The sequence below is a fragment of the Lupinus angustifolius genome, chromosome LG20 (assembly GCF_001865875.1).
Source record: "Lupinus angustifolius cultivar Tanjil chromosome LG20, LupAngTanjil_v1.0, whole genome shotgun sequence".
Lineage (NCBI taxonomy): Eukaryota > Viridiplantae > Streptophyta > Magnoliopsida > Fabales > Fabaceae > Lupinus > Lupinus angustifolius.
The window spans coordinates 9,363,883-9,376,230 of NC_032028.1; positions in this window are offsets into that span (position 1 = coordinate 9,363,883).

Below are 12,348 nucleotides of genomic sequence, written 5' to 3' on the forward strand. Positions count from 1 at the left end.
CACAACATATATACATGTTCTAACAATTATATTATACCTTATATGCACATATAACATGTATGATTAATGCATGAACATACAATTAACTAGATGATGTGTCTCATGGATATGATATGACAATTAAGATGGCTTGAGAGACTAGCACCTAGGTTCACCTAACCTATACTCACTTATTATGGCACACATCCCATACTACCTAGAATAGTGACTCTAATTATTATCCTACTCTAGATATGACCAAATGAGCATAAGACATGTTGATTGTTGAGCCATCTTCAAGCTTTAATAGAACCTTGTCTTCATCAAAACATAGGCAAAGAATTGCTAGTGCTATCCTTGACACTTTGCACTTTCAATCTCCCCATTTTTGATGATGACAAACACCACATCAAAATTCTTCAAATGTTTGATATATTAGCTTGATGATGAATTTGCATAATGGTTGTTTTTCAAAGATACAAAGCTGAAGCGCATTTGCTTCCCTTTAGTTAAGCAATCATTATATGGAAGCTAGGTAAAACAACCTGCAAAAACTATTACACAACCTGCAAAATATATGTAACACAACAAGCAACCTTTCTCCCTCTTTTGACATTATCAAAAAGATACAAGTATTCAATTCTAGTCAAAATTCAGGAGAGTTATGATAGTTATAACAGACTGTAATTACTCAATTAATTTTGGGCAAGTAACTAATCAACCAGCTATAAGAAGCTTGAACAAATGCACAATTTTCACATCATTTAATCGATTAACTAAAGGTCTTAATCGATTAAATTGACAGCAAACAGAAATGTCACAGTTTTAATGGCCTAAAGGGTTATGTTAATTCAAATTAAGCATGGAATGATTAAGCATTTGACATGTTTGAGCAGTTAGCAGTAGGCATAATCATTCAATATAATCATATATACCAACCATGATCAAGATCCATTTAAAACAAAGAAGAATACTATTTGCAACATAATTAGAGGTCAAGTGTGAACATGATATTCGAAATCATTGTAACGCAATGTCAAGTTTTAAAGCAGTAATTCAGCAGAAGTTATAGAGTTATTACAATCCAAAAATAAGAGCAACAATACAACATAAAAGATAAGTTCTCAAGAGGGAACAAGGAACAACAAAGTCCATTAGCTAGGAAGGATAAACTAAGACTCTAAGGGCTCCTAACTAAGGATGAGATGGAGGATTCTGGTTGTCAGGAGTCTTCGAGCTACTACCATCCTTGATGAAGGCACTCAGCTTGTTGAACTCAGCACACAATCTTCTAGCTTATGAGTCAGCAGTGGTCTGAACATAGTTCCGCAAGGATTGGTAATGGTTGTCAATGTAAGCAATCTGACGGTCCTCAAAATTCTCCAGATCCGTATGATATGAGTCCTTAAGAGACTGAAAGTGGAGATCCAACCTATTGTTGATACGTTGTTTCGTAGCATCCATGTAAGCTTTTCCAAGAGCAGGTTCCTGTGATGCATGTCCTGAAGACTCCCCCTGAGTTGCAGCAAATGGCTCTTGGTTGTCATCTTGATCATCTTCACCTGAGGAGTCAAGATTCAGTGTTGAAGTCCTCTTGATATTGCCATGTGTTACCGTACTTGTAAATACCCATTTTATGAATCAGACTTTCACCAATCAAGTGATCCTTGTCTGAACAGTCCAACACTATAGTATCTGAAACATCAATATGTATATAATCAATAACTCAGGAAATGAAGATACTATAAGGAAGCAACCTTGATTGAGAAGTGGAGACGCTATACATGACCTTCAGAATCTCGTCAGGCCAATTTATCATGATGTTCTCCTTCATAGCAAACAAGAACCTCAAATCATTCACCGTAGGTTGTGCATGATTTGTGTTCCTCTGAATCAATATGTAGGCAATCAAGTAGTGTAGGAGCCTATTTTCCACGGACAGTGACCCACCTTTGGTCAATTCGCCCTGAACATATAATTGAGGTCTATGCAAACAAGACTTATACATTTCAACAGCATCAAACAAGTTGTTGTCTGCCCAACCACAATCACTTAAACTAGCACCAATACAAGATAAACCACTCACGTTCATAAAAATGTCTTCATTAATCTCAAACAGTTTTCCAGCAATCATTGGCCAATACTTCCCATCTTTGTATGTAAAGTTGGCATAGTACTCCCTAACTAGAGCAGGGTAAGTGTTACCTTTTAATTCCAAGAAGGGGACAGCCCCTTGAGCTTACAAACCATGCGGAAAATCGAAGTTCTATTCTGCTAGCCAAGTCAAATTCTCAAATCGAATGTATGTAGGTTTTCTCCCCTGAAATTTCAGCAACCGGGTTTCTTGCAGAATCAATGAATAGCATGAGTCTCCATGGTCCTCCCTTGCTTGTTGAGGTGGCACGATTTTTGGGGCACGCGGTGGACGTTGCGCGGTTGTCTTGATTCTCTTAGCACATTCTCTCTCCATTGCAATTAAAACTGAACCATTAGGAAGGTTTAGAAGAAGGATTGAGGGAAACCTAAGGTAGGGTTTTCAATATGGGGAAAACAAATTTCTTGGAAATAAGGGATGAAGAAGCCGATTTATGAAGTTGAAATGGAGTGGGTGATTCGGATTGGGCTAGGTTAAAGCTTAGGGATGATGTTGGACTAGTTCCTCTGAGATTTGAGAGAAAAGAGGATGAAAGGGGTTTTGAAAAATGCCCAAAAAAAATTTTCTTTCTGATATACTGATGTCGTTAATCGATTAACAATATCTCTTAATCGATTAACCTAAGTTAAAAATGCCAGGTTTGAAAAAGTTTGCCCGGGTAATCGATTAACTGGTTGACATAATAGATTAAATGCATCACATACAGCATTTTGGATGTTTTTAAAAGCATGCATGGATTTCAAACTTATTGTTAAATGAATTTTAATCAATCACATATATTTAAAAGACTTTTGTACACAAAATCATGGATTATACAAGGAATTATGAGCATTGAACATGATTTTATACTAGAGCATACAAGGCAAAATGGGTCATGAAAGGCAATTACAAATTATTAATCAAGATATTTTTCATCAAGGATTCCTAGTTCTCTTTGAGGAACATAGAAAGTATCTCGTGAGAGGGGCTTGGTGAAAATATCTGCTAATTTCTTAGATGTTTCAACAAATTCTAATACATAATCACCTTTTTGAACATGCTCATGCAAGAAATGATGCCTTATTTTAATATGTTTGGTTCTAGAATGCAAGACAGGATTCTTGGAAAGGTTAATGGCACTTGTGTTATCACACTTAATAGGGATATTTTCTAATATGAGCCCAAAGTCCTTGAGTTGCTGCTTCATCCAAAGGATTTGAGCGCAACACACGCCAGCGGTAATGTATTCTGCTTCAGCGGTGGACAAATCAATGCATGCTTGCTTTTTACTATGCCATGCAACTAGGGAACTTCCTAATAGGTGACAAGTCCCACTAGTGCTTTTACGATCCAACTTACACCCAGCAAAGTCAGAATTGGAGTAACCTACCAAGGATAAGGAGTCATCCCTAGGATACCATAATCCCATATTTATAGTTCCCTTTAAATATCTCATGATACGTTTTACAGCAATATAATGTGATTCTTTTGGTAAAGCTTGAAATATAGCACACATACAAACGCTAAATATAATATCGGGATGGCCAGCAGTTAAGTACAATAAGGAGCCGATTATCCCACGATATTTAGTTACCTCAATCGCTTTTCCCTTTTCATCTTTGTCCAGATAACATGCAGATGTCATAGGTGTAGATGCGTCTTTACACTGCTCCATATCGAATTTCTTTAATAATTCTATGCATTACTTCGATTGATGAATGAAGATGCCACTTTCATTTGTTTAATTTGAAGCCCAAGGAAGAAAGTCAGCTCACCCATCATCGACATCTCAAACTCCCCCTGTATCAAATCATAAAATTCCTTACACAGGATGTCATTAGTGAATCCGAAGATAATATCATCAACATATACTTGTACAAGTAAAACATGATTATCTAATCTATAGATAAAGAGAGTGGTGTCGACCAAACCTCTTTCAAACCCTTTTTCATGTTCATTCATATGTTAGCGCATTTAGCTTGGCGCGCTTGACTTCGCTAGTGCCATCGTGAGTCACTTATAAAGTGTCTCACATTTCCTTGACACTTTGACATTGAGACACTCGAAAGAATTCATCGTATGATAGGGCCGAGGTAATTATGTTTTTGGCGCGAAGGTTGAACTAGACCTTCTTGCGCTCCTCATCGGTCCATAAGCTTTTCGGCTTTTTTTTCAGTTCGCCATCCACTAAGTGAAGTGGGACGAAAGAGCCACTGATTATGGATTCCTAAATATTTGAATTAATAACCTCTATGAAGATCTTCATTCAGACTTTCCAGTAAGCGTAACCCTCGCCACTGAGTACGAGAGGGCGGTTTATGGATGTGCCATCACCGCCAAAGGGGTTGGTGGAACCCATTTGAATTTCCTTAGGATCACGCGGATACGGTTGAGCTAGCACGTCGTACTATCTCTGATACCACTTGTTAATTATCATTGGCCTAGGAACACCTAGAAGGGGGGGGGTTGAATAGGTGTAGCGGTTTTCAATCGCCGCTTCTTGCACCAAAACCCAATTTCTGGAAACAGCCCATTTAATCGATTAACACCTAGTCTTAATCGATTAACACTAGTCCTAATCGATTAACTCATGCACATAACAGAATGACCAGAGAGGCAGATTGCACAGTTATTTAAAAACAATTGCACAGAGATAATACATATATTTTTAAGCATAAACAATAAGCATATGGAAGTAAATAAATATCCAAAATATTAGCTACAGATTCAATTCATAACAACAAGAAACTAAAAGAAGATTCAGAGAGAAAAAGAGTGCACAAGTGAATTTTTATCCTGGTCCGTTTGCGGTCCACTGCAAACTACATCCAGACCTCCCCTTCTGATCTAGGGAGATTATCTTCTTCACAATATTGATTTAAAGTATAAATACACACACCAATTCAATTACAAGCACATATGATGCTTCTTTCTTGAAATCTAAGACCCCTAAATCATTGGTTTGACTCTACCTTTCGCTTGAGAAAACCTTTCTCACAAAACAACCTTAGCCAAGATTCTTGTCCTCAAATCAAGATCTCCTAGCCTTGGTGAAGAACCTCAATCTCTATGGTGATATGACACCAAGAGATTAATCCAGAAATACACAAAAAAAAAACAGATTAAACAGTAAGTTATACTAAGCACAATAATGCTTGGAATATAACAAAAAAAGATCTAAAGACTAACCCACTCACTAATCACTCAAGCCATCAAGAATCATATGAGTTAATCAAACAGAAATCAGATAATCTCTCTATCCATCTATATAATGCTTGAACATGTGAGCAAGATAAGAATGAACATATGAAATATGTAAAAACACCATGCAAGAATTAAGAACTCAATTCAACATAAAAACTCTCTTCTCACACATGCAACTCTCTTGCAAAAACAGTAAACAAAATGTAAAATGCTCTCTAAAATCAGCCCTATACAATAGAATGCAATGCTACGGTTTTCTGAACGTTGCCTCTTATTTATAGCAAGTAGTTTTGGTAGTTAGATTCGTTGCAAACAGTTAAACGGTTAAAACAGAAATCAGTTATAACAAATAACAGACCTGTTAATCGATTAAGGCTACCCGTTAATCAATTAACCATGCAACAGAATGACACAGAAAACAGTTTTAATAGAAAGCACTGATTTAACAAAAAAAACAGTTGAGTTAATCGATTAAGTCACTATGTTAATCGATTAACTGGCACATTAAAGTACATGTTTCAAAAGGTAAACTTCTCATACGTTATGCACAACATATATACATGTTCTAGCAATTATATTATGCCTAATATGCATATATAACATGTAGGATTAATGTATGAACATACAATTAACTAGATGATATGCCTCATGGATATAATATGACAATTAAGATGGCTTGAGAGACTAGCACCTAGGTTCACCTAACCTATACTCACTTATTACGGCACATATCTCAGACTACTTAGAATAGTGACTCTAATTATTATCCTAGTCTAGATATGACCAAATAAGCATAAGGCACGTTGATTGTTGAATATGTATGGTGGTCTTGATGGGAAGCACTCATCGATTGATTTTGTTGTTTTGTTGATTAGTGATTGAGTAATTGAAAAATATACTCCTCTTATTCTACATCTTTTGTTGTTTAAGGTTATGAGCATAGTTTTAAAAAATAGTAAACGATATGAAAATTTGACTAAAATAACAACATTTACTACACATTGCAAATTGAATTATAAAGAAATGAAGAAACATGCGGTGAAATGATGAGTAAAAAATAATGGTATAGTTGAAAAGTAAAACATAAATGTGTATTGAGTTTCCAAAAATATGATTGTCTCATTATTGAAAATGTTGGAAATAACATTTTCTCATTATCAAATTTCTTGAAATGAAGCTCATATTTTTTGAAATATGAAATAAAAACAACATTGTGAATATGGTTTCACCCTCCTTTTTTATTTCATTGAAAAAGAAAACAAAAAATGACCAAAACAAACATATTCTTAGGATATGTTTGCTCTCAAGAAATGATTTCTATTTTTAATTTGTGTTTTCATTTTGAAAAACTATATTTTATTTCTATGATTTCATTTCCTCAAAACATGTTTCGTTTTCAAAAAACTTCACTCCAAACTTCATAAACAAGAATAATTCTCTTACAAATAATTCAATTCTAAATTTTAGTCACTAAAATAATCAAATCACTGATTTATAGAATGTCTTCATATTTTATACTTGCATCTTCTATTCCAATGAATTTTATGTCAACAACACATTGAACACCTTTAATTATTAAACTTGGTCACTAGCTATCAGAAAAACATGTAAAATATCATACTGAGCATCATGCATTTGTAAGTACTCTCCCAAAAAGTTAAAGTTAAACTAAATTAGTAAGATGCAAGTGCTCTATTATTTATTTGAAGTTACAATAATTTCCATGGGTGACAATTTTCATCACAGAGTCTTACATTATCACACTCATCATCAAATTATTTCAGCAATAAGATTAAGAGGTGCAAAGAAACGTTGTTATATTTAGAGAGAAAGAAATAAATTTAATTATGAAGATATATGGTGATCTGAATAAGTTAGATACTCATTTGATGTTTAAGGTTATACACATAATTTAATAAATTATTAAATAAAATAAAATTTTGATCTTATTTGAAAAAAATATCAAATTTAATATACATTGAAAATTGAATTAAAAAAAGAAGAATCAATGTAGGTAAAAAAGAGGAGTAGTTAAAAATAAAGTATAAATGTATATTGTGTTTCTAAAATATTAAAATATTTAGAATAACATTAAAAAGTTAAAAATTTAAAAGATATGGAACTAATGGAGTAAAATAAATATTAAAATTTTCAAAAATACCACTACTTCATTATTTAAAATGTTAGACATGACATTTTTTCTTTTGAGAATTTCCAGAACTCATTTTCTAAAATATGAAATAAAAACAACAATACAAATATGTTTTAACCTGTCTTTTTTTGATTTATTGAAAATGAAAATAGGAAATAGTCATAACAAACAAATCATTAATATTTGGAAATTAAAAGAGTAAGAATTTTAAATAAAAAATAATTTTGATATCAATTCCACTCACTGAAAATTTTATTATTCTTAGAGATGACCAAAAGTATACTTTGACAGACAAAAGCAATTGTGTTTCACTTTTGTTTAATATTTTAAAATTTTCAGATGTTAAAATTAATTCGAAGAATAAAAATAATAATTTCATAAAGAATAAAAAAGTATTTGTTCTATTATTCTATCACCAACTTTATTTACTATTCCTAATAGCATCTTATAATTCCCCACCAATTTGACTTAAAATTATAGGGACCGAGATTCAAATAATAAATTTTTTATTTTCCATTCTCAATGAGAAATTTAACTTTCAGAAGTTAAAATAGTAAAATTAATTTCAAGATTTAAAAAATAGTTTCATAAAGAATAAAAACTATTAGCTCTATTCTACCATCACCTAATTTATTTACTCTTCCTAATAACATATTATAATTCCCCACCAATTTGATTTAATATTATAGGGATAGATATTAAAATAATATTTTTGTTTATTTCCATTTTCATTCTGAAATTTAATTTTCAGTAATAAAAGTACTAATGATATGAAATAAAAAATATTTTGTTATCAAATTTATTTACTAAAAAATTATATTATACATAGGGAGGGTCAAAAGTGTATTTTGAGAATCCAAAGACAATTTTTTCAAGTTTATTTAGCATTTTTACAGTTCAATCTATTGAAATTGATATAAGTTCCCAAACAATTGTTTCAGAATTAACTAAATCATCATCATTTTTCAAAAAAAATATATGAATTTGATTTTAAAAAACTAGTATTTATACAATATCCTAAACAATAATACCTCTATTCTAATATCACATGCTTGATTTACTATTACTGATGACGTTTTATTATTCATCACCACAACGATTTGAAGTAAGAGTGGTGGAGGGATTAAATTCATATTCGGTTTATTTTCCATTTTCATTTGAAAATTTTATTTCGTGGAAATTTTTTGTAATATTTTAAATAAAAATAAACTCAATTTTTAAGTTAAAATTACATTTTTTAAGGCTCCAAAAGTGCATTATTTTTAAGTTTATTTACAATATTTGATATTTTTAAAATTCATTCTGTTGAAATTTATTTTAAGTTCCAAGTAGTTCATTGTGAACGTGTAGAAATCTTCTTAATTTAAGAAAAATACTCAATTTGATTTTCAACTACTAAGATTTATAAAATATCCGAAAAAATATTACGTATTTTACTATCACCTACTTTATTTACTATTACTGATAACTTTTTATTATTAATCATCATTTAGATTTAAAATTATGGTAATGGATGAATTCTATTAAGTTTGGATTTAGGGGAATTGGTATGATTGGTTTCAAGAAATGTTTTCTATTTTTATTTCCTATTTTCATTTACAAAAAATAATTTTTATTTTTATTTTCTCAAAACATGTTTGTTATTAACATTTTCAATTTTCAAAATCATTCACTTTGACCTTCACCATCCATGACACCCTTGCAATTAATTCAACTCTAAATTTTAATCACTAAACTAGTCAAGTTAATGATTTCAAAAAATTTGATGTAATCAAATACATTGAACAACTTTAATTGTTAGAGTTGGTCATTAGCTATCAAAAAGGCACGAGGAAGGTCACAACGAGCATTATGCAGTTGTAGATATATTATCCAAAAAAATTGAAGTTAAAATAAAATACTAACATATAATTGTTTATTATTTAATTATGTTTATAATAATTACTAGAGATGTCAATTTTTATTCCAAAGTCAAATATTATCATACCCATGGTCGAATTATTTCACCAATATCATATAAGAGGTAAAAAAATTGTTATATTCAGAGAAGAATAAATAAATTGTATTATGAATGTGTGTGGTGGTCTCGATGATGGACGCACTCATCGATTAATTTTGGGATTTTGTTGATTTGTGGATAGAGTAATTGAAAAATATACTTCTCTCATTCTGCATATTTTGATATTTAAAGTTATTCACATAATTTAAGAAATTATTAAATGATATAAAAACTTGATACAATTTGATTAAATATTCAAAATTAATGCACATTAAAAACTAGATTAAAAAAGAAATGAAAAAAAATATGGTGAAAAAAGAGTAATAAATAAGGGTATAATTGGAAACTAAAATATAAATATCCATTTGGGTTTTATAAATTTCAAAAAATTGGAATAAGAAAAATAAAACAATAAAAGATATTAAACTGATTCAAGCAAAAAAGTTTTAAAATTTTCAATAAGATGTCATTTCCTCATTATTGAAAATATTGGAAATGACATTTTTTTCATTTTCAAAATTTATAGAAATGAAACTCATATTTTCAAAAATATAAAATGAAAACAACAATGCAAACATATTTTCATCTTCATTTTCTGTCTTCATTGACTTATACCTAGAGGGGGTCAAAATTAAATTTTGAGACTCCAAAAGCAAATTTTGGTTTAAGTTTATTTAGCATATTTGATAATTTTAAGTTTATCTAGCATATTTGATCAATTGAAAATGACTTTAAGTTTATCTAGCATATTTGATGAGTTTTCTCAAGTTTATTTAGTATTTGTATTTTTCAAGTACAATTCATTTTTGCTTAAAAGATTTTAATTTTACTTTTAAATGCTACTCTTTATATAATATCATTAAACCATATCAACTCTACTCTACTATCACCCAATTTATTAAGTATTATTAATAACATATTATTATTCTTTTTTTCCTTGCTCACTAAAATCATCTTCTTTTATTTTCCTTTTTCGGTTCACAATATAATTTTCGAAAATAAAAATAGTAATAATGATAAACAAAAAGTAAAATCGATTTCAATTTTTCACATTGAAAATCATATTGAACTTAGGAAGGATTAAAAGTATATTTTAAGACTACATAATTATTTTTCAAATTTATTCAGCATGTTTGTTATGTTCAAAATTCCGTTGGTTGAAAATGACTTCAATTTTAAAATGATAGCTTGAGAAAGAATTAAAAAATCATTTATTTTTGTTTAAAAGATCTCAATTTCACTTTCAAATAATATTATTTATCCAATATCCTAAAAAAATCAATTCTACAATATCATCACCTACTTTATTTACTATTATGAATAATATATTATTATTTTTTACCACTTCAATTTAAAATTATAGAGATTGTGATTCAAATCATATTAGGTTTATTTTCCCTTTTCATTTGAAAATTTAATTTTCAGGATTCAAAATTTTAATTATTTATATAAAAGGTAAAATTAATACAGATTTTATTCATTGAAAATGTTGCACTTAAAGCGTCAAAAGAATATATTCATACTCCAAAATAACTTTTTCCATGTTTATTTAGTAGCCTCACATTTCCAAAATTTTATCACCTACTTTATTTATTATCAACTCTATTATAATATCACTAATTTATTTAGTTTTACTAATTACTAATAACATATTATTTTTCTTTTTACCACTTTGAGATAAAACTATAGAGTTTGATGATATCTAATTTATTCAAATCACCTTTTGTTTATTTTCTTTTTTCATTTAAAATTTTAATTTTTGAAAATCAAAATACTAGTAATTTCATATAAAAATAAATTTTTTATCCGTTTTTCTCATTGAAAATGGCATTTTACTTTGGAAATGTCAAAAACATATTTTGAGAATCCAAAACTATTTTTAAAGCATATTTAGCATGTTTACAACTTATTCAGCATGTTTACAGTTTATTTATTACACTTTCGGAGTGAGACTCCAAAATACTTTTCAAAGCTTATTTATAATGTTTAACATTTTCATATTTTCATTGGTTGAAATTAACTTCAAGTTTCAAACTATAGTGAGAAAAAGAATTTAAAAAATATCATTTTTGTTCATAAATCTTAATTTACCATGTTCTGTTTCATATCTTGTTTTGCAAAGGTGTTCCTACTTTTGGTTTCTCTTATATTATTCATAACGAAGTCAGGTCTATTTTTTCAATCCATGAAAACTTTATAAGGTTGGGGAACAAGAATAAAAAATTATGGATAGCTCTCTAGTTTGTCATAATTTGGACTACATGATATATTAGGAATAAAACTATTTTTGACAACAAGAGATTCTATATTGATGAGGTGATGAACCTTATTTTGATGCACTTTTGGAGTCTTCTCAATGCTCATTTTCCTTTATTCTCTTTTTTATTTGTTGAATGAGTGAGTAACTGATAGAACACCTATGGCTAATGAGCCCATTACTAATAATGAGCAAACAAGGCCCATAGGGTGGCAAGTGTACACCTGAAGAAAGAAAGTGGGTCAAGGAGAGAGGGAAAAGAAAAGTTAGTTACAAGGGGATGAGATGGCAATATTTCCTGGAATATAGGAAAGTCTGGTAGGAGGAGAGAGGCATTCGGTAAGAAGGCAATAGGTGGGAGACTAGAGAAGAAAGATTATCCTCTATGTAACACCGCGAATTTTACGATTTCGAATTATAAGATTTTATTAATATTTTTATTAATTATATATTAACAAATGAATTTCTGGGCAATTTCGGTAAAGAATTAGACGAAACTCTAGTTGAGTTTTAGTCTTAAAATATTATTTCCTATTTTGTGGTAAATTTTAGTAATTTTCGGAGACAGTCGGTTCTGAACCACTGTCAGGGCCGAAATCCACCCGGTACGGCTCAAAAAGTGG